Here is a 26,790-nt window from a genome sequence, read left to right as displayed (position 1 = left end):
TTTTGTAGATATCAGTGTAATAGACATGCAGTGGTGGCTCCCTGGTTTTAATTTTTCACATACCCGATTTATTGTTTTCATACCATCTCTATTTGGAATTATCATTTTAATTTAATTATTTATCCCTTTATCTTCCATTTTCCCAATCATATGTGAGAGCAGGGACCTTGACATCTACCCCAACCCCTGCAACGCCTAGCACAGTATCTGCTACTGGATGATGGTGATGATGATGGTGATGGTAATGATGGTGATGATGATGGTGATGATGGTGATGATTGTGATGATGATGATGGTGATGATGGTGATGATGATGGTGATAGTGATTATGCTGATGATGGTGACAATGATGGTGATGATGATGATGGTGATGGTGATAATGACGGTGATGGTGATGATGGTGATGATGGTGATGATGAGGATGATGGTGAGGATGATGGTGATGATGGTGATGATGGTGAGGGTGACGGTGATGGTGGTGGCGGCTGCAGTGGTGATAGTTAACATTTATAGAGTACTTATCATGTGCCCAGCACTATTCTGAGTACTTCACAAATACTAACTCATTTAATGCTCACACTTACCCTAAGAGAGATAGATACTATCATTCTATCAATATCCCCATTTTAAGAGGAGAAAGCTGAGGCAGAGGGAAGTACCTAGCCCAACGTCATATAGCTGATGATGGGCCAAGCCAAGCTTCAATCCCAGGAGTTCTGGAATCAGACCCCACGGTTGTTATCAGTATACTCTATGGCCCACAGCGGCCATATTTGCTGAAGGAATGAAAGCCTGGAAGAAAGGCAGTATCTTCCAGCTCTCTCTCATGGCAAGGGTATGCTCTTGAGCTTGGGCACATATCCAATGTGCCATAGACAGAGTGTTTGTGTCCCTTTCACCCCAATTTCATATGTTGAAACCGAAGCCCAGTGTAATGGTATTTGGAGGTGAGGCTTTGAGGGAAGGGATTAGGTCATGAAGGTCTCATGAGTCTCATGAATGGGATTAACACCCTTACAAAAGGGACCCCAGAGAGCTCCCTTGTGCCTTGTGCCATATGAGGACACCATAAAAAGATGGCCATCTATGAACCAGGAAGTGAGCCCCCACTAGACACCAAATCTGCCAGCATCTTGATCTCAGACTTCCCGGCCTCCAGAACTGTGAGAAATAAACTTCTCTTGTTTATAAGCCACCCAGTCTGTGGTATTTTGTTAGAGCAGCCCAAATGGACTAGACATAATGGCTTCTGGAAGTCTCCTCTTGGATTTTCTCCCTCCAAAACTGAACTCATCCTCACTCTCATTCCTGCTTCTCCTCTTGAGAAATTCATTTTTTGGGATGGTGTTGGTATTGAAAGCCGTCAACGGGGTAAGGGGGGGAGAGGTGGAGTCAAACCTAGAGCCTGGTGGGTGGAGGCCCTGGACCCGGGCCTGCCATGGGGCTTATTTATCCGTAGGGACTCTTCCTCAAAGCTTTTCCCATCAGGCTCTCCCAGACATCTGGGCTTCCCCAGCCCTAGCCACCTCAGGTGGAAAGAATGAACAGCGAGTTGGCTCTTCTGAAACCCTGGCTCTGAGAGGGGTCCCACAACACCCCTTGTACAGAAGATTCTACTGGTCGCTGAATGTCTGGGCACATTTCCTCCACACCCTCTTCCTCCCAGCATGATGTGACCTTTCCTCAGCCCCCTTACAGTTAATGGAGGCTATATGAGAATTTCTGGCCAATGGGTTGTAAACAAGAGTGATGTGTGTCACTGCTGGGCCAAGGTATTTAAGAGCAGAGTGTGACTCTACCATTTTCTCTCCTTTGCCACAGTGACTGAAGGAGACCACGTGTTCCAGATGGGGCAGCTACAAGATGGTGGAGCTTCTGTCAGCCCAGGTCCCTGGATGTCTGTATGGACCAGAGTCTGCCACCCTCCCTACTTCCCACATTGGACGTGTAATGTGAGGTCGTACTGTAAGTAAAGGAAGAAAGGGCAGGGGAACCTTTGTTGTACCAACTCACCGAGAGTTCCCAGCGAACGTGTTGTGCAGCACACCTCTGCCTACCCTCCTGCATCCCCACTGGCCACTTGGGGCACATGACCTTACCGAATTTGGTTTGAGGGCGTCTCTGGATGACTTTCTGAGTGAGAGAACCAAGCTCCATCTGGGAGCCCCTAAATAACTAGGATTTCAGTGGGGGACAGAAATATGTCAATCCCCAGTTTCAAGGGTTCCCTATCCACCAGGGAAAGGGGGGAGTTTCAGGCCCTGTAGCAGGATTCATCAGCGGGACAATTCCCCCCTGGAGAAGGGAGGTGTGAGCAGACGCAAGTGACAGCATCTCCATGACAGCTGAGGCCTTGGCCTACATTCAAGGGCTTGAATTTGACTTTAGAAAAAAGGCTGGGGCATCCTCAGAGCTTTACCCCTGGCTCAGGTCTGGAATCAGCTTTGGAAAGGCCCTGGGGCCCCCTACTTGCCTGCCCTGGATTAACAGCTGAGGGCTAGGGGACTCCAGCAGGGCTTGGGGCCACAAATGAGAGCAAGCTGCAAGCTGAATTATACATTTATATTTTGAACTTATTGGCACTTTACTTTGGCAGTTATCGCCTTAAATGTTGTGTGCTCCTGTGGGACAATACAGGGAACAGGGAGAAGAGGCAGCCCCTCAAGATAACAGTGGGCTCTGGCAGGCGACCCAAGAGGAAAGCCCCTAATGTCCATAAATGCCCCTGTGATTCCTCGTTCTTTCCAAGAAGTAAGATTTGGCGGTAGTGGATTATACTGCCTCCCCTAAAAAAAAAAAAAAAGGGTAGCATACAGCTTCCTTGTGGCTGTTAGAAAGGCTTCTATTGTAAGGGCAAACTTGAAAAGTTTCTTAGGTATGAGTGCTGATAGCTAGTGTCAGTACTTGTCTACGTGCATCCAAAGGCTCGAATGGCTTTGAACTTGGGCCAGGTTAGCTGGAAGTCAGAGTGTGGTGCAGCACCCTGCAGAAGTCCTGGGGTATACTGGGGAAAGGGTCTTGGATTGGAGGTGGGGGGAGATGTTGAAGAAACCCCTGGGACAAAGCCAGGCTTGGTGGAACCTGGGGACCCTGGAGACCCCGGGGACCAGGCTTCCCAAAAACAGTCATAAAGAATCCTCTCTCAGAGGCTTTGGGGTAGGGGGTCTGCTGCCTCTCTCAGAGGCTTTGGGGTAGGGGGTGTGCTGTGTAATTGGGTATAACTGTCCCCTGGGAAGCACTGAAGCAAGTTCAGCCATCCTTCGGGTTAAAAATAAACAGGTGTGACTGATAACCGTGCAACTGAAAACAAAACCCTGCAAGCAACAGGCAATAACTGCTCCATTCTTTAACACCAGGATTTATTTACCTGGGAGTTTATTTTGATGATGAGAAATCCATAACGGTGAGTTTGGTGATTTCGGCGAGAAATTTTTAACTGGGTGCAGACCTGAGGTTTTAACCCAGTTTGAGCACCTTGCACGGACCCTCACAGCCATGGGATTTGCTTGGATATGCTAATGGGAAGAAACTGTGCCCAGAATCTGCTGTGCTTTCTGCTTTTGTTTCCTATGGGCAAGTTTCCTGGCCAACGATGCTGAGAATGACTCATCCCACGGTCAGGGATCCAGTGATGGCTGTGGTTAGAGGGGAGAGTTGGCTGGGCTGGGGTCAGCTCAGACCCCCCGCCGAAAGTACACCTGAGCATCTCCACTCAGGGAGGAAGGAGTTTTAGATCTGGCTGTTATGGTCTGGTTCTCAGAGACCGGATAATGTTGGGATGAATGCATGGGCTTGCAGAAAATGCCTGACTAGAACTGCTTGGGGGAGGATCCCCTGAGTGCAACATGAATCGTTCTCCCCTGAATGGTTTTTGCTGATTGATTGGGCTTTAATTCACTGTCTGCCGAGGGCTTGGGGGCTGAAAACAGAGGACAGAGGTTCAAAGGCAAGTATTGGACGAAGTTCCTGCAGGGAATTGAGGAAGAGCTGGCCCAGGGGTGAGGTGACAGGTGGAGGGAAGATGGAGGGGAAGGAGAAGGGAAAGAGGCATAGACACAGTGACGGTGAATGCCTTGCCATCATCGTCATCAGACTCATCACAGAGAGCATCCAAGGAGACCTCATGGGCTAAGCACTTCCTAGGTGCTAACACATTTAATCTCCACGAACATCTTGCGAGGCGGGTACCGTGATTGACTACATTTTCAGAATGGGGAAACTGAGGCACAGAGAGGGGAAGTAACTTGCCTTGTAAGGAATGGGGCTGCATGTCCAAGCCAGGCAGTGTGGTTCCTGCACTGGTCCTAAGAGTCCCTGATGAAACCGGGTTGGTCAGGTTAGAAGTGAATGAAAGTTTCCTCCATGCTGTTGGTGGCAATTCTGTCTGGGAGGGTCAGATCTAAGATGTCGAAAAAAATCCCCTTTTTGTCACTTACTGCTGTGTCACCTTGAGCAAGTTACTTAACCTCTCTGAGTCTGGTTCGTCCATCAGACATACTTCATACGGTAGTCGGGATGACAGAGTGCGCGTGCGTGGTGCCGCGTACAGTAGCTGGCAGGGAACAGACGCCCCACACCCCTCCCGCTCCGTGCAGCCACAGTACAGATGCCCCATCTCCACACCTGAAGCATGTACCTGCACGCACACATGTACTCCTCTGTGCTGTGTCCCTGCTCAGGTGAGCACTCACATGCACCTGCATGCATTTCCCTCCCTAGTCCCGTCCCCAACTCAGGGTGGTGGGGGCACCAGCCAAGTAGTCCCCTAGCCACACACCCAGGCATTGCTCCGAAGTCCTTTCTTCCTCTCTCATCCTCACATCCTATCACCATGGGCAACCAATCCTTGAATATTTCCCAAACTCACCTTCTCCCTAATTTTCCCCTACCCCCCACCCCGCCCCCAGCGCAAAGTTCTCAGCTGCTTCCTATCCTCCGGCTTGCCTTGCTATCCCCCTCCACCCACCCTCTGCACAGTGGCAATCAGAGCAACCTTTCCCAATCCCCAATCTGACCTCCACTTAAAACCCTTCCAGGAAGCCTGGCCAAGCAGGATGTGAAACTCAGAAGCTCTGAGGAGAAGTCTGACAGATTTGACTAAATAAAGATCTAAAGCTTCTATATGGCCAAAGAGACCATAATCCAAGTTAAAAAGACAAACAGCAGACTAGGGAAAATATTTCCAACACATACATCAGACAGAAAGTTTGAAAATTCCTAATATACTAAAAGCTCCTTTATATCAATAAGAAAAAGGAAAAAGAAAAAGAAAAAGAAAAAAAGAAAGAAAAATGGGCAAAGATATGAACAGTCAATTCACAGAGGAGGAAATGCAAAAGGTCCACAACCGCATGAGAAGATGCTCAGCCTCGCTGCGGAGAAGGCAAGTGAGTGCTGAAACCACAGCAAGACATTTTCCTGGATGAGCACAAATTAAAAAGCTTGATAATGTTCAGTGCGGAGGATGGTGTGGGGAAATGGCCAGCCACAGATACCAAGGGTGGGAGCGTAAACTGGCCAAACCTTTTGGAAGAGCACTGTGGTGGTACCTATCAAAATGTAATAAACGTACCCTTCAGCCAGGCAATTCCATGTCTAGAAATCTATCCTACCCAAATGCTTACACATGTCAGCAAGATATATATACAAGGATGGTCACTGAAGCGTCATTTGCAAGAGTGAAAGATTGAAGACAACCTAAATATTCCATCAACCCAGGACTAGTTACATAAATTACACTCTGGCCAAATAAGGGAATATTAGGCAACCATTAAAAGGGACACCACTGATCTGTGTGCCGTGACAGTGACAGATGCCCACAACACACTGGAAAGTGAAAAAGGGAAGTTGTAGAGTAATGTGCATAATATGACTCTATGTCTTTTTTTTTATAAAGTAATATACAGGGATGCCTGGCTGACTCAGTCACTGGAGCATGTGACTCTTGATCTTGGGGTTGTGGATTCGAGCCCCACATTGGGTGTAGAGATTAGTTAAAAATAAAATCTTAAAAAAATTAATATACAACAAGTATGTTTGTAAGGCACAGAAAAAAGTTCTGGAAGGAGGCACACCAGACCAATAACTGTGAGATCTTGGCAGAACGATTTAAGGGCAAAGAGGGAACTTCCATACTTAACAGGGCACACATCTACTGTTCCGATGTTTTTGCATGAGCAAATACTAAAAAAGAAAAAATACCCCATTCCATGGCCCCTCACAGGCTGCAAGGCAAATTCCTCAGTGTGGCCCCCAAGGTCCCTCAGGACACAGCGCTTGTATGCCACCGGCCTGGGATCTTCCCTTGACCTGCTCTTAAGTCTAGACACAGCCGGAACCCTTGCATGTCCCCCAAACTGCCTCTGGATCTTCGTCTATGTGGTTCCCCCTCCTCAGCATATCCTTCCCTGCCTCTGGACCTCATCTTTCAAGTTGCTGCTCATATGTCAGCACATTCTGGAAACTCTCCCTCAACACTCAGCCTTCAGGCCCCCTTGCATGGCCATGGTGACGACTGACGGTCAGGGAGCCACACTGTGTATCTGTGTCTTTACTGTGTGCTTTCCACTGTGTTGACTGCTCTGATCCTCAGAGCAACCCCAGGTAGGTTTGTCATCACCTCATTGAACAGATGAGGAAACTGAGGCATGGAGAGATTCCAGTCATTGGCAGAGCCAGTGAGTAGAGCCAGGGAGAGTGCCCATGAAGCCCTCCACCAGCACTGGACTTGCCTTATTCTTGCCCCCCACAACCTGGGCCCAGGGAAGTCCTCTGGGGCCACCAGCCAGCCCCCCAACCTCACCATCCAGGGCTCCAGTGAGCATCCGGCCAGCCGTGGGGCTGGGACCAGTGCTGTGAGGGGCTAGTGGGCCCAGGACTGCTGAGGAAAGGGTCGAGTTTGCAGAGGTGCGGCCCTTCCCAAGGCAAGGCCCCTGCTACCTCCCGAGCACCTAGTGCGTGCCAGGCCCTGGGGGTACCTGGCCTGGGAAGCCGGGGCCCCACCTTCCACACAGCTGCCAAGTCAGACACAGGAAAGCCAGGAGGCTCGGGGCGGGGGGGGGGGGAGGCGGGCAGGAAAGAGCTGTAGGACGGTGCTCAGGGAGGGTGGTGGGGGACTTCTGACTGCAGTGACAGCAGACAGGGTGTCTCCATGAAGGAAGTGGCATTTGGGCCCAGCCTGGAAAGATGAAGGGGGTTTGGGCAGATGGAGTTGGGGAGGGGAACTCCAGGGGGTTGGAACAGCTTGAATAAGGGCCTGGGGGTGGGAAAGCGTGGGGCGGGCTGGGGAAGAGTCACTGGTTCTGGCTGGAGGATGCAGCGAGGAGGGAGGAGGGATGTGGCAGTGGATGGGGAGGGAGGGGGGGGGGAGGCTTGGAGAGACGGAGGGAGGGGGAGTGCCCGGAAGCAAGGGGGGGTAATCTGGAGGGGTGGCTTGGCCTAGGATTTGAGCTTGTCAGGCAAGCTTCACCTTTGCACTTAGCGGTGTGAGTTGGACCTAGTTCCTGACCTTGCTCGCTTCCTTCACCTGTATAAGTACCTTCCCAGACTGCTGAGGATTCAGTGAGACAGTGGTTTAGGGAGGGGGAGCATGGTACCTGAGGACAGAGGGCTGGCTCCCTGGGGCCATCTCCTGTGGAGTGTGAACTCGTGTGTGCGCAGAAAGTGTCCAAGTGCCATCCTGTGTTTACATTCGAGATAATGTGACTTCAGACCCTTTAACCTTAAAGACAGATGAGAGGCAGAGCCCCATGATCTTGACAATTTCCCCATGTGAGTGGTGGGTGGGCACGCTGGGTGGTTTCTCTAGGCCTGGGTTTTCAGAAAGGAAAGAAGAAGGGAAATGGGGAAGAAGAAGAATCGGGAGGAATCTAGTGGAGTCAGGAGAGGGGAGGGGCAGGGATGAAGACAGCAGGAGAGCCTTGTTCCTGGGGCTCAGCCCCTCCCTAGCCGGGACCCTCCGCTTCCCTCACTCCTCACGCCCCAGACGCCAGTCTGATAGGCCCAGCCAGGTAGGGGTGGAGGAGTCAGAAGCGGAGGCCTCCTGCCCCCCAGGACAAGTCCATTCCCTGGCAGATGCACAGGAACAGCAGTGAGCCTGCCTGGAGGCCCGAAAGCTCTGGGAACTCGCCCCACCGGGCTAGTGCAGGCTCAGCACCTCTTTCCTCTTGGATGAGATGGATAAAAATGCTTGCCTTGTAAGGTAACATTATCGGCCCAGTACCCCGTACCCCGGCCAACCCTTTCCACACACGAGGCCCTTGGTTCACCAGGAGCTTAGGGTGGCCTGGGGGCATCCCAGCCAGTTCTCGTAGGGAGAACTGCTCACCTGAGGCCCCCGCAGCCACCGCTGTGGGCACCGTCCTCCTCACCTCTGGCAGACCAGTCTCAGCCTCCCCACGGGGCCCTGCTTCCAGCCCCTCCCCGCCCCCCATCTGCCGTTGGAGGAAGCTCTTAGTGCGGATCCAGAGCCCCCAGCCCTCTGGGTCTCCCCCACCTCAGCTCTGATCACTCGGTGCCTGTTTGCTTGTCACCTCCCCCACCAGCCTTGTGGGCAGGGATCTGACTCATCTTGGCCATTCCAGAGACAAGTGTGGGGCCTGGCACAGGAATCCTGCCCACAGGCAAGAGAGCGGGGCAGTGAGGATGGACAAACAGGTCTGTTCACCCTTCCCACCCCAGCACCCGTTAGTTACTCTGTTTGCAAATCCATGACAATGCTGGGCTAAGTATGGGGCTGGGGTCAAGGCTCCTCTAGGACTGGGATCAAGGTTCAGTCTGTCCAGGATCAAGGCTCAGTGTGGGGGTAGGGTCAGGTCTCACTAAAGGAAGTTTTCTGCCTCCCCCCCCCCCCCATGAAAGACTCAGGACTCTCCCCAGCCTTACCCACTGCTTGAAAACAACATGTTCTGCCCTTTACGTGCAGGGGCCTGTCTTCTGGGTCCTCATTATGCCCACCTTCTACCCTGGCACAGCCCGTCCTACGCTCCACCTCACACAGCTATGCTGGGATTCCCATATTCCCTTTACCCCAGCCCCCACCTGACCCCAGCAAAAGTGGCCCAAAGCAGGAAGTACTTCCTTGCAGTCCTAACTGGCCTTCGGAAACGCAGCAAGGATCCGTCCTTCTGGCACGGATACATTCCCAAGTCAAGGAGGAGTGGTTGGCAGGTTATCTCAGATTTCTCGATTATCCACCCCACTGCCCTCACTCCATTAGCCCAGATAGAGCCAACGGAGGTAAAGCCAGGTCTGGCTGAACATGCAGGTAAAGGCGTCCACTGGCCCATGCAATGAGATGTGATACCCAAAATGACCCCGCCACTCGCAGTGCCTGAAATCCCTCCTTTGTGCTCCTTGCTTTAAGCCACCCTTGCCAAGCCCCCCTCTGAAACCTCTGTTCTGGGTCAGTGATCAGCTCTGAGTGTGGGGAATGTTGGATCCCTCAGCCCTGGGAGACTTAGGCCTAGCCCAGTCCCGGCTCTCGCAGCTCGGAAATGGGAGCTGCACCAGGGGCTGCCCTGGGTGGGCAGCAGAGCCAGGCTTACTTCCAAGATTGGGGGATGCACCCACCCTTCCACCCCCACCCACGCAGCCAAGCCCCCCACCATCTCTGCTGCTCTCAAGCAGAGGGTCAAGTTGGTTTGCTGGCAAGACACATGGTTCTCCTTTTAATTAATTAAAGAAAAATCTAATCACTGCATTAAACTTCTCATTACTCCACTTGAATACCCGTTAAGTAAATTTAATTACCAAAGGATTGGGTTTCCCAGCCTCTTTCATTAGCTTCTGATAAGATGAAAAGTGGGGAGGGAGAAGGATGGGAAGCAGAACAATGTCCTTCCTGACCCATGGAGGGCAGGGTGGGCACCGTACCAGGGCTGCCATGGTCAAGCTTGGGTGTCTCCCCAGGGACAGGTTCAGCCCAGGGCCTTGGGAGAGACCCTCCCTCCCCAGCTGCCTCGCACTTGGCTGAATGCTTTAACCAAGGCCAGTCTTGGTTATTTATAATTTACACCCCACCACCTTCTAAAAGAGTTTGAGGCTGCTGAGAAGAGCACAGGCTGAAAAATAAGAAATCAGAAGAAGAAAAAAATGAGAGAGAAGAAGCCAGAGGTAAGGCCACTGAGCAACTGTATGCCAGCATCCTGAGCACTTACTAGACATGGGCCCCAAACTAGCTATGAGCTTCCTAGCAGCCAAGGCAAAGAGAGCAACACACTTTGGCACTGCTGCTGGAACCCCCAGAGTATCCATGAGGGAGTGCACACTGGACCTTGGCCTTTCCATCTGTAAAAAGGGTGGAGCTGGAGGAAGGACTACTGGAGAGCAACGTTGGCTGGAGCAGTGAGTAGAAGCTTCCTGGAGAGAGAGGAACCCACACAGGTCCTAAAGAGAGGATGGGGTAGAGAGCAAGAAAAGGCATAGCAGGTGGGGGAATCGCATGGCTGAGGTTGAAGGGAAAAACAAACAATTAGAGGGGAAGAGGCAGGGGGCAGAGGAAGGACAAGGAGGCCTGGGGTGGAAAGACTTCTCGAAAGGAGGGGATGAAGGTCCACCCCATCACCAGACCCCAGGGTGGAAGGGACTGGCCCTGCTGGCTGGGGCAGAAGGAGCCAAAGCCAGAGGAGGCAGCAGGCCAGGGGGCTCCAGGACAGGCCAGGTCGGGGACACAGGTCCTATACTAGATGGTGCCTGCCCAGAGCCCCTCCCCAGCCGCTGGGAGTGTGGGCTGCTTCAGCTCACGGCACCCCCTTCTCCAGAGAACCGCCCTCTGCCAACGGGGCCCACTACAGGTACTACAGGCATGGCCCATAGTCGGCGACTGACCGGTACAGGGTAGAAAAGCCCGGCTGCCCCGTGTGGGCAGCAAATCTACGGTGTCAACTCTACTCCAGGGCCCCCGGGACCAGCCCAAGCCTAGACTTTCCCTGAGACCATGATCTCCCTCATTCCTGCCCCAATTTCTTCTCTTCCTCCCTTCTCCCAAGAGCCCATGCTCCCTAAGTCTCATGTTCACAAATCCTTGTCTCAGACTTTGCTTCTAGGGATTCTGACTGACCATTCTCACTCTACAGCTCCTTCCACGTTTGAAGAAAACAGGATGTTGCAAACTCCCCAGGAGGGAAATAGAAGGGGAAGAGAACGAGGATGTACAGAGTAGCTGCTAGATGCCCGTGCTTCCCATACATCATTTCAAGTAGCTCTGAGAGCACCCTTACCAGGGGTTCTGCATCAGATAAGGGAACTGAGGCTCAGAGAGGCATAGGGATTTGCCCAAGGACACACCACACATCTGCATCTATCTGGGACTGGCTTCAAGCTGTCCAAGCTGGACAGACTCCACCGATCATTTGTCACTTGTCTCCCTCAGTTGGGGGTGACTTCTTCCACCAGCTAGATCCCAAGCTTCCTTTGGGAAACACCCTCCCCTCATTCCTGGTCACATGGTTGGGGAAGGACAGACCCTGACCCCCAGCACCTTTATGTTTCCAGGACCTGTGGACGCAGTTAAAGGGTCAGGACAATCCAAACAAGGATCCAATAGGGCCCAAGAGATCAATCCCAGCACTTTTATTTGTTCTATCAAGAATGCAGAATTTGTCTCCAACCCTGACCCCAGATTTAAACCTGGAAGCATGTTGCCCCAGAAACTGTTGGCCGACATCTTGTGACCATGTCATGTGAAATGCTCCTAGGAGTGGAGGTGAAGCATAGAAATACAGATAGAAAACAGGTCCTGGTCACATTGTTTGAACCACTGGATCAAATCCTGCCTGAAGCCCAACCTACTTCTGACCCTTCAGTTACATGAGCTGATAATTTTATTTTATTTAAACAGGTTTTTTGCTACTTGCAACCAAGGGGATTCTGACAGACACAGTATTCAGAAAGGTATCTTTCCTATTCCCAAGACCCAGAAGGCCCAGCTGAGTATCTCCAGGGGCCAGGGAGTGAGCAGAGTGGAGATGCCACCTACCGTGACTGCTACTGTGCCCCTCTGAGTCCTGAAGCTTGAGGAGTCCCCAGGCTGGGGTGAGGAGTGAGCTTGGAAGTTGGTCCAAGGGCTGCACAGGGACAGAGTCCTGTAGATGCAGGTGGGGGACTGTGTGGCCTCACAGACTCAGGGCAGCCAGGACATGGCCATGGGATCCCTGGAAAACAGGAGAAACAAGAGTGAGCAGTGGGGTTTATGGGGGGACAGAGGGGCCCATGGGCGCAAGGGTAGGGCAGAAGGCGGCTACACTTCAGCAAAGGTGAGAGCCAATTTCTCTTCATTTCCTCATACCTTGCCTCGTATTTCCCCTATTCACTATACCCTGCCCCCACCCCGTACCTCTCCCTCCCCCTGTGACACCTCCAGGCTGCAGAAAAGCAACTGTGGGAGGGAGGGGCTCCCTCTGACAGGAAGGGAGAGGTGGGGGACAGGTGTGGCCAGAATCCCTGGGTAGCCAGCGCGTGTGTGCCTACTGCTGGGGAGAGAAGCAGCTTCACCCTCACGCTTGGGCTCACTTCTCACGGCTCCTCTCCCAGCAGGTGCCCAGAGCCGACTTAGGGCCTGAGGCAGCCAGAGCAGGACAAGATGAGTGAGGTGGCCATCTTCTCTGCTCCCTAGTCTAGACTTCTAAAAGAATCCCAGAGAGGACAATGCTTTCCCCAAGGGAACCAGTGACGTTTCAGGCAGGGGGCAGAGAGCAGCTCCGACTGCCCCCCAGCTGCCCTCCCGCCTGAGGAATCAGGAGACCACCTACTCTGTCTTCATGCCAGCCTCCCTTGGGCACTGTCCCCGGCTGGGGCCACCCCTCTTGGGGCCCATACACTTGCCCAGCTTCTCTCAGAGGCCACACTAGGACCTCTTGGGAGAGAAGCAGTCACGGATATTTCAGACTCTGGACACTACCAGAGGTCCCGGCCTGTGCAAAGTCACAAAGCCTTGTTAGGCCCTTAATGAGTCCTCGGAGCTCAGGGCTGCCGGCCTTCTTCTTGGTTCCATAAGAAGGCATGATGACAGAGATCCCGAACCACAGCACATTAGGGCTGATTGGATTTCTGGAAATGTCTCTAGACCAGCCCAGTCCCACAGAGCTTTCTGCAGTGAAGGGAACGTTCTATACCTGTGCGGCCCAGTGTGGTAGCCACTAGCCACGATGGGATTCGGAAACGTGGACAGTGTGACTAAGAAACTGATTTCAAATTTTTTATTTAATTACTTTATATTTAAATCAAAATAGCCACAGGTGGCTAGTGGCGACCAGAGGAGACAGTGCAGCTCTGGACCAAGCCTTGCCCAGCCCCTGGCCACAGCACACGAGGAAAACGGAGGTCCACAGACAGGAAGGGATTTGCTCAAGGTCAGACAGTATGTGACAGAGACACAAAGGCCAAAGCAGAACCTTGTTCCTCCAGCTCCTAGTGCCACTGCCCGCCCCACGGTGGCCTCGTGTCCTCCCACCACGTTCGGCCCCGTCACGCTAGATGCCCTGCCTTTCCCCTCGTGCTCAGGGCTCACGCTGGGTGTCCCACTGCCGCCCCCCGAGCAGGCTATCAGGCCACCTTGGAAGGGACCCAGCTCTCCCAGCCACTGCCGCTGGCCCGTCCCTCCGTCCTTCCGACAAAGCAGCCTCAACCAATGTCCCTGGAGTTGCCTGGGGAAATCATCCCCCAGAAGGAAGTGCTCTGGGCACACAGATGTTCGTGGAAGGGTTATGTATAACGGCAAGATACTGGAAGCTGCCTAAACATCCCACAACAGAGATGACAAAGTGCATCGTGACACCTCCACTCGAAGGACTATTACACGGCCATTAACAGTGATAACCATGGAACTCTAACAAAATTGAAAAAAAAAAAGGGGAAGGGGGGGGGGGGGGGGGGGCAGCAGCGGTGGCCAGGGCCCCGCGCGCACTGAAGCCCGCACAGCCGTGATCCCCCGCCCCGTGCCGCAGCGTCATGGGGGGCCGATGACATAACCACTTTACAGATGGACGAGCGGAGTCCAGAGAAGCCACGCGTGCTCCTGGTTATAGGGGGAGTAAGGGCAGAGTCGGGGCCTGCGCTCTCGCTTTCTGACCCTCAGGCCAGACTTCCACGGTGCCTTCTTCTTGCCATGATGGCGACATCATGGATGCCCCTTCCTTTCCATTTATTTACTCCTCTTATTTAACAAACACATACAAAGTGCCCGGCACCTTTTGCAGTGCTTTCTAGATGTTGACTCGTGTAATCTGCACAAGAACTGTTAAGATGGAGCAATTATGATGCCCTGATTTTTTTTTTTTTTGGACAAGGAAAGCAAGGTATAGAGAGATGAAGCCACTTGTCTAAGGTCAAGAGCCCCTTGAACTCCCCGCACGTTTGGCAAGGTTCCAGCATTGTCTTCGCAGGAAAAGGGCAAGGAGACAGGGAGGGATCAGTTGTTGCCTTGGGTGGGTGAAAACAAGTGTGTGCGTGTGTGTGTGTGTGTGTGATTTCCCTTTTAAATTTCATAAAAATTCTTTTTATGGCAATTGAAAGAAAAAAGTTCAAGAAATAAAATAAATGTCTCAAAATCTGTCTTTAAAAAACAAGCACACACACACGAAATGAAAACATATCAAGGTCAAGCTCCTGATGCCTCCTCCAAGAGACCTCCGCTGTGAACATAATCCACCTCCCAGCAGCAAAGCTCCTGTCTCCAGGCTTTTCTGCTCACTTCCTGTTGCCCTGGCCACTCCCTCCTGCCTGGGCGAGATCCTCACCTCAGAGGTCAGTGGGGAGCGGCCCTGGGTGGAGGCAGACTTCAATAAACGCCTCCCGCCCCTCCGCACAGCGCCGCGGGCCAGTGGGCCCGCTGCCTGTGGGGTCCAGCCACTGGCAAGGGCTGACCTCGAGAGGCCACGGCATCCGGGCCTCTGCCTCCAGCCCCAGCCAGCCCCATTCCACAGGTGGAGAGACTGAGGCCTAAGGGGTGAAAGACCTCAGCGGAGGTTACACTGCTACCGAACAGTGACACACGTACTTGCGCACACACACGTGTGACCCATATGTTCCTGCATGCTGTGCTTCAGGTTCATGGCCAGCCCTCTCACTGAAGGAGCAGATGATTCCCAGCTTACCCACATGCACTCTCACACACACAATCGTTACATCATTAACTGCTACCATATCCACAATTGTATAATTTGCTATTTCTCCTTTACATGTTTCTGTGTTATTTTTCATCTTTTCACCACATACTTGTTGAGCCTTTACTACATGCTAGGTGTATTATAGATGCTGAGAATTCAGTGGGCTACAAAACAGACAAGTTTGATGCTCTCGTGGGGAGGGGGGTAAAGATGATTAGCAAATAAACAAGGAAGATAACTGCAACAAGCAACAAGTACAATCAAGATAATTAAACCAGGTAACAGGAGAGAGAGGTCCTGGGGTGGGGCTAGCTGGTGGGTCAGGGAAGGTCTCTGTGCAGACGCCATACCCGAATTCACACCTAGAGGATAAGGAACCAGCCTCACCTTGAGCCGGAGGAGGAGGAGAGCAGAGGCGGGTGGGAGGCCGGTGTTTCTGGGGCCTGGCAGGAGGTGGGCAGAGGTGGGAACAACTGTGAGAAATGAGGCCACAGAGGGAGGTCGGGGCCTCGGGGCCAAGGTCGGGGCCTTGGGCTTCGCCTCCGGGGTGATGAAAAGTCACCAGGGAAGGGCTGTGAGGTCTTCTTCGCTGTGAAAAGTTCCCTGGGGCTGCTGAGTGGAGGCTGGATTTAAAGGAGCGGGCACGGGAGCAAGGGCCCAGTGGGCTGGCTGTCGCAGCTGCCAACACAGAGTGACAAGGCTGGGCCCAGGTGAGGGAGGACTAGACGGATTCAGGGTGCGTGCGGGAGCAGGGCCAGCTCCTCCGAAGTTGGTGGGTGAGCTGGATGTGAGGGAGTGGGAGTAAGAAAAGGAACCACAGATGACTCTTATCTTCCACCACACACATGCCCTGCTTTTACCACCACCCCCCATAAAATTTGCACGATTAGAAAATAACACCGCAGATGAGCAAGTACCACCCCCCACACCGAGTCTCGCGTGCCCCTGAGGCATCTTACTTCCAGAGCCCCTGCTCTGTTCCCTGTCCTGTGTGTGGTGCCCGGGGAGGAGCAAGACTGGGTCCCGCCCTCAGGCTGACAAGATTGTCCGAAAAGGCAGGATAGGAGAGGGTTCGGGGGCTGCCCCAGAGCAGGCCCCCAGCTGGCTGCACCTGTGAGCAGCAAGGCTGGGGAAAAGCCGGCTTCAGAGCCCTTGCACCAGCCCCTGCTAGCCCCCCTGCTAGCCATGGGACCCTGGGGAAGTTCTTCCACATCCCCAGACTCGCTCAGCCCCCTCATCTTCCGAGTGGCTACCACCATCCTCCCACATAAGGCTGTGATGAAGGGTCGGTGAAATGAGACATGTCAAGAACTGGCATTTGTAAATATTAGCGTCCTTCCCCTTTTGTTTTCAAAATGGGGCCAAAAAAGCCAATTCGGGCTTAGACCAGTAAGCTTCCCATCCATTCTAATAAGAAATTCTAGAAGTGCTGCACAGAACACAGGAAAGACAATGGCAAGTTTGAGTTCACTTACCAAAGAATCTTGCAGGATAACTACATGTTCCCTCTTGGCTGTTCGAAAGGATGACATGCATTCCAGCCAGCCAGGAGCGAGGCCCTCATGACATCCTTATGTAGGAGACAGAAGCTATGCGCTGGCTCACTCAGTGGTTAGCTAAATAACCATGTCCAGGAATGTGGGAGAGTGGGTCACACTGGCTCTTGGGGGAGGATTCGCCCCTGGCAGTGGCAGGGCTGGTCCTTGGCCCTGCCCGGAACAACTTTTTTGGCAGAGACTAGGATGGAACCTTGAAGGTAGGTCCAGCCTGAGAGGGGTCAACTAGGGAGGCAGGGTCTCCTGCTCAAGGCCTTCCATGCACCCTAGGAATGGGCCACAGTATATAAAAGAGAATTACCAGAACCTGGGTAAGCTGAGTAGCTCCAGGACCTGGGTAAGCTGAGTAGCTCCAAGAACCACTACACAGAGAGGCCAGGGACTCTGGTCATGGACTCTGTGGAGCCTGGTGGCCAGGAGACAGAGAGGCTAGGTAAGCCAGTTGCTTCGGCTCTGGAGACAGTGCAGCTACTTCCAGAAAGCCATGCCCAGGCATCTATGTGCCTGTCTAGAAGGTATTTGATAACATGAAATCTGCCCATGGGGATCTTGACAGGAAGAGGTGGGCCTGGAACCATGTTCCCTGGGGAAGTCTCAAAAGGCCTGGTCAGGACATTAGGTCCCTGACAAAGACACTTAGCATTTATGTGCCCAGAGAGCTGACCTAAGTCCAGTGGAAAAAAAAGATTCTAGGGAGACAGATTTCTGTCCATCACGAGGAGTAGTGAGCTCCCTGTCCCTGGGGGCATGCAAGCAGAAGTCTGGGAACCATGTATGTTGGGTGGAGATTTTGCACTAAATGGGGAAGTTGCTTTCAACCATGGGTTTCTTTAATTCTATCACCATATGAATCAGGGCAAAGTGGGTGTCAGAGAGAGTGAAGGGAAAGGAAGGTCATGACCATAATGATAGTTATTATTAGTACTACATTATAGATCATTGCACATTCCCATATATTCTCTAACTGGATCTTCTGCCCATCCCAGGGCAGGATGATTAACCCCATTTATAGGATGAGGCAGTGGAGGCCCAGACAGGAAATGGGACCAGTCCAAGTTCCCACAGCACATCAGCCCCAGATTCCTTCCATGGCCCAACACCTAGGGGGCCTTCCCCTCCTGCACCCTCAATGGTCATCCCACCACCCCTGCCCCAGAAGGAGCAGAAATCTCTCCACCACGTGGGGATTTCATCCAGGTGCCGAGACTCCTCATTCCCGATGGTTAGATATTCTTTTTGCCCAACCCCCTGGAACCTGGGAGGGGAATCCCAGCCCAGAAGGCTTCTCCTCCCTGGCTACCCAAGCCCTGCTCTTCCATTCTCCCTGCTCCGTCCCCTGGTGGTCCAGCCACAGCCCCTTATGTGGGTTCCTTCAAACCAGACCTGCATCCAGACACTAGGCTTTGCCCAGGAAGTGAACTCAAGAAGGGTCCCTCCCCCAGGCCTCATTCTCCTCAAACTTACACAGGCGGCTTGTGAGTGGGGGAACCGGAGCCCACCCTGCCAGGCACGCCTCCTGGCCACCTTCCCCCTTCCTAGCCAAGAGGGGCCGAGAGAGAGGGAGAGAGGGCATCTGGGCAGGGGCGGTGGTAGTCCCTGGGGGAGAGGACCCGCAGGGCAGCCGCATCCGGTACCGCTCCTCGCCCACAGCACGCCCTGAGCCCTCAGGATCCTTTTACTTTCCAGGTGAGGGAATGAAGGCTCAGAGAGATGAAGGAACTTGTCCAAGTTCAAAATATTAAATGGAACAGAAGAAACAGTTTGTAAGTCCTGGAGTCAGGGTTTGAACCCGGGACCAGCTGAATCCAACCACCTGGCGCTTTCGCGTGCCCCCTGCTGTCGGTACAGAAGTAGCAGGCTGCTCAGACAGGCGGCCTGGTGGGCAGAAGACAGGGGTGAGATGGCAAGACAGAGACACGGGGCAGCGGGGACGAATGAACCGACAAGTGGCTCCTGCAGGGGCCAGAACGAGACAGCTCCCGAAGCCACCCTCCTGATCGATGAAAGGCCACCAAGTGCCACCTCTGCTGCCATCTGCCCCTCAAATCTGCCCCAAGTGTTGCCTGAGTCCTTCCCCAGACATCCAGGCCTGAGCAGCAGACAAAACTCCTCCCTTGAGTCTCCCATTCTCGGAGGGTCCCAGGCCAGGGCCTGGGGGGGTCCGCCCTGGGGCAGGGGCCGGGGATGGGCAGAGGGAGTAGGGGGGCCCGTCCTAGCCCCGGGCAAGACCGTCTGCCCAGCTTCCGCAGCCCACGCCCAGCCCGCGGGTGTAGCACGCAGACTGCCCACCCGCACGGCACACCCTCCGGCCCCATGTGGCCGAGCCGGGTGTCCCCAGGCCCTGCTGGCGGCCAAGTACAACCCGCCTGTCCTCAGAGCATGCAGGCTTTGAGCAACAGCCTCGCCACTGAATATTTAAGAAGGAAAATACTTTTTTTTTTTTTCCAAGAAAGAGAGAGAGAGAAAGGGAGGGAGGAGGAAGCCCGCAAAAAAAGGAGGAGGGAAAGAGGGAGGAAGAAACCTACCCCATCACTGCAGTCAAGGTCACAGGCATCGTTGTGGGGCGGCGCGGGCAAGGAGCCTTTAATCTGAGAGTTCAGGCTGAGGAAACTAAACGCTTGAAGCCGAAGTACATTACTGCCCTGAATGATCTGTCGGCTTCTATTAGGCTAAATATCTCTGTATAATGGGGAATTATCCTCTGAAAAGGCAAACTGCCGGCCTCTGCAGGGAGGGGGCGTGCGGCGGGAACCTCTCCTCATGAGGGTTCTCCCGCGGGAGGGGGGAAGAGCAGGACCAACTCAGAAAGCCACCCCCCATCCACACCCCCTCCCCGGAAAGTCACAGTCAGCAGCTGTTTGAGGCTTCTGGCGGGCGCCAGCCTCCCTCCCCCTCTTCCTCAGACTCTCCCTCACTCCCTCCACATAGGAGCCTGAAAAGATGCCAGACCGGGGGTAGAGGCCTGACAATGCCTTGGTCACAGCAGGTGACCTGGGGGGAGTCCCTGAGCCTCTCGGAACCTCTGCGTCCCCACCTTTTAGACGGAGCTCGTAACAGCCACCCGAAGGCCGTACCGGGGCAGGGTATGAAGCTGGCCCAGCGCCCAGCAAGGTGGGTACCCAGGACGGTTTCACTCGTGCTGAGCCACCCACTGGGGAGGACCTCCCCCTCCAAGTCCCCTCCTCCTCCTCCTCACTCCCCACTGGGCACCATCACCTCCTCCAGGAAACACGCCCTCCAGGAACCCCACTCATGGGTATCTCCTACAGCCAGAAACCCAGAAACCCACCTTCTAGGCTCCCCCGCAGTGCCTAGTGGTTGTGTGCCTGTGGACACTCCAGCCTTAGGGGTTCCCTCGGACCAGGGCAGCATTGCCTCCTTCCCATCTTCCCCAGGCCCCCTTCTCGGACAGGGCACCTAGAACTGCCCAGATTTGGCAGGCTCGGAAGCAGGGGCTGGGTCCCCTGGAAGGTGACACTCGGGGGAAGGCGGTCAGCACCAGGGAAGCAGAGCCAGCAAGCCAGAAACCCCAGGACATGAGTCTGTGAGAGTAAAGTGGTGGGCAGACCGTCTGCAGGACTGTCAGGGCCCAAGGCAGGACTGAGGCTGGGTCAGAGCAGCACAGAGATGGGATTCGGTGCTGGGTTCCCTGCACAGGGTTGAGGTGCTGCAGGTTCAGACCGGGAGGACTCTTAGGGGTCAAGAGGGGCAGGGCTGACCTGGGAAGGGACAGGGCCAAATGGCTCTAGCTGGGTGGGGAACAGGGCAGGAGGGCTGAGAGCCAGGTGGGGAGATGCTGCAGACCCTCTGGCTCCTCAGGATTCCCGCGCCACTCTCAGTCTGCAGGAAACCCCTGGGACAGCTCAGGACCCCTCACTGCAGATCCAGCTACTGCTGTCTTGAGGCACGTGGCTGGGCCAGGAAGGCCCATTCTGAGGGCGAGTCCAGAACCAGTGACTACAACCCAGTGGGACATCAGAAAGGAAGGCCACCCTGAGGGTAGGAAGAGGCTGCTGTGCGCTCCCACATCCCACTGTAAACCCAAAGGCCCAGCCCAGAGTCCCCACAGCAGGCGAGGGCAACTTATTCCTTGATTCATTCAGCAAATGCTCTCTAATGCTTTCTGTGAACTAAAGGTACAAAAATTCCCAAGATCCTGCATCAGAGAGTTCACTGTCTAATGGGACAAGTGCGTAGGGGGGGGCCCACAGTGAGATAAGGGATAATGACTCAGGGACTGTGTGAGAGTGAGAGCCCAAGTTGCTGGGGAAACAGGGTCGGGGGGGGGGGGCCCAATCCAGGGGAAGGGTCTTTGAGAAGAGCCTTGAGGGAAAAGGAACTGGGTTTGAAAGCAATGGGGAAGGGCCCTGCAGGCAGAGGGTCAGCCTGTGCCAATGCCCAGGGGTACGAATGACGGGTACGGAGGGAGACAGCCCCTCTCCCCCGGGGAGGGCCTTGTGTGCAGAGACGGGGCTTTAGCTCTCGGCCCGAGAGCCACGAGCAGCTGGAAGGGTTTCAAGTGGGGCGTGACAGGCCCCAATCTGTGCTTCCGAAATATCACCCCAGCTGCCCCTGGGTCGAGGACGGAGGACACAGAAGATAGGAAGCAGTGAAAAGTTAGGACTGAGGCAGTGAGCAGGGGAGAGAAGCTGGGGCCCAAGGCAGGCAGAGGGCTGGAAAGGAGGGGAGGATGCATGAGGGACTCAGGAGGCCGCATATGCGGAGGGAAGGCCTTGGTTCTAACACCGAGGTAAGACAATAGCAGTGTCCCACTGAGCATGACAGGTGCTCAGTCACTGTCAAACTTTGCAAGCCTTTTTAAATCCAGGAGTTGCCTTGACCACGCAACATTCAGGTGAGCCGGATGAGCCAGGGATGGGTTACTTAGTTCACTAATTCAACAAGAATTTGTTGAGCGCCCGCTATGTTCCAGGCCTTGTTCTGACCTACTCAGCAGAACGGGGAACTGAGACCCAGGAGTGCTGCCGAGGAAGTTCCACGGCCACACGGCGTGGGTGGGCATCCACAGCTGCTGCCAGTCTCCAGTGGTGAGAGCTGGGGCGGGGCTCGGGCCACAGCCCGGGAGCCTGCGGGGCTGACCGGGGATGGCCACTGGCTCAGGGCACTCATATCCTCCAGAACTGGAGAATGGCTAGGAGCAAAAGCCACACAGGAGCTGTGGAAGGGGAAGGCCTGACAACAGGGGCTGGCTCGTGGGCCGGGACAGGAATGAGACTCAGTCTGGAGTGGAAGCACCTCTCCTTCCCCGACGGGGTGGGAAACCAGAGAGAAAGTATGAAATGAAAGGAGGCAGGTTCATGGTGCAAAGCACTGATCTCCTCTGTGGGCAGGAGGCCGGAAAGGGCAGACGGGGCATGGAGAGGGAATGGCTGGGCCTTCAGGCCCACTTGAGAGAGGAGGGGGCATGGAGGCAGGGCCAGAGGGTAAGAGCTGGGCTGGGCCCCCTGAGGTGGCTACAGGGAGGAGAGAGTCAGGGAGCCCCAGCAGGGAAGAGCAGGCCCCATGACTGCCCTAGCAGGTGCCCTGTGCGGTGGTCTCAGGCTGCCCTGTGCTCAAGAGGTGCTAAGAGTCTCCCCAGATTGTAGGCTCCCAAGGGCCCTATAGGTGTCTGGAAAAGCCAAGAGCAGCCTAACTGCCTCCAACTCCTGCTGTCACTGATGGGAGCCACCTGGGTCAGCACCAGAGTGACTCCTCCACTCTGGTTCCCAGTGGAGGTCCCAAGGCCAGCCTGTCCACACCAAGCACCTGCAAGCAGGCTCCCTGCTTCCCTGGGCCCTAGTGTCCTCATCGGTAAGCCTGGGCAACACCTGCCTCTCAGGTGCTCAGGTAGGGAGAGCAGCGCCCAGTGCCCAGTAGGTGCACCCAGACGACTGTCTCCTTCCCCTCTCGGGTGGCGGGGCCTCTTGGAGTCCAGTCCTCACAGAAGCCCCAGTGTCTGGCACACGCTTTTGCTCAATTAACTTTTACTGACCTGAGTTTAACTGCTAACCAGCTGGTAGCGAACTGAGGCGATCAGAATCTTGCCCGCTGGGGAGGGGGCTAAGAGGAAGGTGGACATCCATAGGAGGACATGGCAGATGCCCCAGGAGCAGACATGCAGATGTGGCAGAGGCCAAGGTTGTGGGGGGGACGGCAGAGGCCCCGTTCTCACCACACCCGTTAGTCAGGCGGAGCTGGCAGGGGAGCCGGTGAAGGGGACTGAGAGCTGGGGCTGGGGTGCACCCAACTGGAGGGTCCCTGGGCAGATGGGCCTCCTGGCTACAGGGCCCCTGATAGCACCCAGAGCCTTGAGAGCTGCTCCTCCAACCTACCCTTTCCCCACTTTGGAATCCACCCCACTGTGTGCCCTGCCCAAGCTAGAGCACTAGAAAGAAACTGAAATAAGTCAAAAGGAAGGAGGAGCCACTTCTGGGAGAAGGGGCAGAGCCTGGAAGGCTTCACAGAGGTGGTGGCTTTTAACTGCTCTGGGCCTCACCTTGCTCTTCCATGAAACAGGACTGCTATCCTCCCCCTCCTCCTCTTACTACTACTACCAATAATAATAGCTAAAGCATGTGGAGCACTAAAATCTGTGCTAGGCTCTGTGTGAGCACTTGGTGCCCAGAGAGACTGAGGTAGAGATGAGGCTGAGCCTGCCCTGCTCCTAGACTCCCTTTCACTGGACTGGCTTGTGGAGAGTCGACTGGGATCTAGGGCTTGGGTGGCAGGCAAGGTGGGTATCGCTGGTGGCCAAGGTCTGCGAGTTCCCAGTGTTGACAGCATCACTCTAAGAGGCCCTCCTGAGCTGGGTAAGTGGAATGGGGCTGGGGGCTGCAGGAGGGACGCTTCCAGAGCCAGGTCAGAGGCCACACAGTGTCTGCAGGGGCAGCTCAGCTTGGCCCTCACAGTGTACAAAACCCTGGTGCTGAGTGTGGCCTATACCTGCAGCTTCCTCCATGCTGTCCTCCCAGGACCAACCTCACCCACACTCCGGGTTCTAGAATTTCTTGGGCTCTAAGCAGGCAGGGGTGGAGGGAGAGGGAAGAGGAGAAAAGCAGCCGTGGCCGTCGCTGTGTGTCTATGCTGGAACTACACACCACCCCGGGCCGGTACAATTATTCCCACTTAACGAGGAAACAGGCTCCTGCGGGTAATGCCCCTTGCCCAAGGTCACAGCTGGGAGTGGCTGAGCTGGGACTCACACCTAGGACTGTCTGTTCCTCATGGACCAGGAGGTGCCAAAGGCCAGAAGGGCTCATGGGGCTGACGGTGGAAGGCACGTCAAAGCATAATCAGCAGGCCCAGGAGGGGTCTTTAGGGGCGGACTCTTCCTGACAGCCCTCCCAGTGCTGCAAGCTGTCCCATACCCAGGGCTGGCGGGGCAGGCAGTTTGAGAAGATGAGGCAGGAGAGGGTGACAGAGGTCTCTCCTTTGACTTCCAGCAGCCCTCTGCCCCCTCACCCCTCCCCGAAAGCATCCCATCTTCCTGGTGAGATGGGGCACCTAGGAGGCCTTATGTTGCCAACAGGGCTTGAGAAGGACCTTTGCATGGGGCCGGGGGTGGGGGGTGGGCGAGGAAGTATGGTTAAGGGGAGATGACAGTCAGCCCAGAACTATGACAAGGCCACCTGTGGGCTGTGGCTAGTGCAGGGAGAGGGTAGGGAAGGCCCAAGAGAACAGAAGTCATGGTGCCTGGACTCCCACTGGTAGAGCATCATTCCTTTGAGTCCTCAGAGCTGTTCAGTTTCCACAAGGCTTCTGAGCCTGGGAGAGGCACCATCTAGGAATACTGGCAGTGGGAGAGAGGATGCTGAGGACCACCCCTTCCTCTCCTAACACGCTGTTTCTTGGCACAAGTGTCTTTCCCTCTCTGGTCCCCAGATGCCCCGTCTGCCATATGAGGTATCCAGGCCTAAAGGCTGGTGGACACCTAAGGGAGGTGGCAAGGCCCCAAATAAGCCACCCCTCCCAATGCCTGTATCGACTACAGGTTGCGAGCTCAGCATGATCCTCGCTGGCCGTCCCTTAACCTCTCAACAAGGCCATGATGCAGATAGCAGCACTCGATTTGCCAGGAGAACAAACTAAGGCTCAGGCATAAGGAGGGACACTCCAAGGTGTCCAGGAAGAACTCCAGACAAGCCCTACGGACCCGGTTTTGTTCAGCACTGGACAGCTCTTGGCGGCAGCCTTCCTGGCCCCCAGCCCTACACCCACAGCCTTAGCAATCCGTCCTCCTTCTAAACTTCACCCAGCCTTCCCCACTGCTCTGGCTGCACTCGCCTCTCCTGGGCTCCTGGCACAGCTGCGATCCGTGCACACAGGACTAATGGAGCCCTTGCTCCCTTCCACTTTTCTGACTTCGATCTCATTCTCTCAGCAGCTTCTTGAAGGCAGGGAACTCTCACCCTCTCTCCTTTCTATGCCCCAGTCTGGGTACATAATGGGGACTGGCTTCAGAGCAGGCAGATGTGGGTGAGAGCTGGAAAACTCTAGGCCCATCACTTTACCCCCCTGAGCTGCAGACGCCCTCGCTGGGACACAAGATGGTCCTGTCCACCTCACAGGCCTGCTGGGGTTTCCATCTCACAGGGCAGGTAAGCCATTCAAGGGGCTGCTGCTGACCCTCCCTCCTGGGACTTCACTCAAACTCTGGGCCACTCCTCCCCCATGAAACTGTCCAAATGACTTACAAATGGGCAGACTCTTATCACTGAAAATGTCTGAGAAGGGTCAGGAAGCCCCAAGACAATAGCTGGTCCAGTGCTCAGAATCCCACTGTTAGAATATGATTGCTCTGTGGGCTCATGGGCATTCAGTTTCCCCAAGGGCTTTGAGCCTGGGAGAGGGAACATCGAGGAACATCGGCAGTGAGGGATAGGGCCCCGGGGTGCTGGTCCCTCTTCTCTACTAACATACCATGTGTCTTGGCACAAGTGTCTCTCCTCTCTGGCCCTCAGTCACCCCCTCTGTAGTGTGAGGTGTCCAGGCCTACAGGGGAGTCCTCTTCACACTATGGAAAATGCCTGTAGGGGTGATGTCAGGGGTGCTGGGAAGGACCCTCCAAAGCTCTCAAATTCAAGGCCATGATTTCCAAATGCCTCCACTCGGTCTGTCCCCTTCCCTTCCAACAAAGGGGCAAAGCCAAATTCCTGGGCTTTCTGGGGCCCTACCGACAAGCCCCACCCACTCCCAGCCACTGTGAGGACAGGACCTGCCTACAAGCCTTGGACCTTGGAGGAGGGTCTCCTAGTCCATCCTCAGCCCCACCTGGCCTGCCCAGGGAGCTTCAGCCTGAGGAAGGCTGAACTGACAGCCCCTAGTGTATATGGAAAAGGGAATAAGATTCCATGGGGGGCCTGGGCGGGAAGAATTCTGCTGAGAGCCCCTCTCTGCCCCAGGGAGGGATGCTGAGGGAGCCTGGAAAGGGGGAAAGGGACAGAGAGATTTATCCCAGCTCAACCACATAACTAGCTGGCTGACCTCAGAAAGTCCCTTCACCTCTGAGTTCCAGGTTCCTGGTCTATAAAATGGGGAGAATAAAACACACACACACACAGTGTCTGGTACATGGTAAGTTCTGGAGGAGCTCCAGACATTATAACCAGATTCCTGGCCAGGGCTTTGGCTTTTCCACACCAAGGCCCAGAGTAAGTGACGTCAGCCTTGGGCACTTAAATAATAAGTCCCATGGGGGGAGATGAGCACTGAGAGCTCAGAGGGAGTGTGGCTGAGGAGGGCACTGGGTCTGCCCCGGTGGGACTCCACCTAGAGAACCAGGCAGAGCCCTGACCCTGGTCACACACTGAGCCTCAACCCTGCTCACATATCGATCCCTGATCCTGCTCTCACAGGACCCTGACCCTGGTCACACACTGAGCCTCAACCCTGCTCACATACTGATCCCTGATCCTGCTCTCCCAGGAGCCCTGACCTTGGTCACACACTGAGCCCTGACCCAGGCACCAGCTACTGTGGCCAGTCCAGACCAGAGGCCAATGTCATAGTTGGCTCTAAGGAGGGCTGCTGCACTCCCATCTTCTTATAAAGAACCTGCAGGGCTAATCTTTCGTCATATGAACTGGCTCATGTCTGTGTGTGCCCCTAGTCCCTTGCCCTCCCCAGACCTT

The 26,790-nt window shown here is 54.7% G+C and overlaps 1 protein-coding gene across 3 annotated transcripts in view; it reads right to left on the bottom strand.

The window, feature by feature from the left end:
- The window catches only part of LINGO1 (leucine rich repeat and Ig domain containing 1), a 188,352-nt gene that overhangs the window by 63,138 nt on the left and 98,424 nt on the right, over positions 1-26,790 (bottom strand). For 2 of the 3 annotated variants that reach the window (XM_034994006.1, XM_034994007.1), the window contains exon 3: positions 11,978-12,152. The gene's annotated coding sequence lies outside the window, so the exon portion shown is untranslated. Of the gene's footprint in view, positions 1-11,977; positions 12,153-26,790 lie in introns of those variants that run through there. The other variant, XM_034994008.1, reaches the window with a different exon arrangement.

The sequence above is a fragment of the Mirounga leonina genome, unplaced genomic scaffold (genome assembly GCF_011800145.1).
Source record: "Mirounga leonina isolate KUSES-001 unplaced genomic scaffold, KU_Mleo_1.0 Mir_91, whole genome shotgun sequence".
NCBI lineage: Eukaryota > Metazoa > Chordata > Mammalia > Carnivora > Phocidae > Mirounga > Mirounga leonina.
This window is presented reverse-complemented; position numbering and strand designations above follow the sequence as displayed.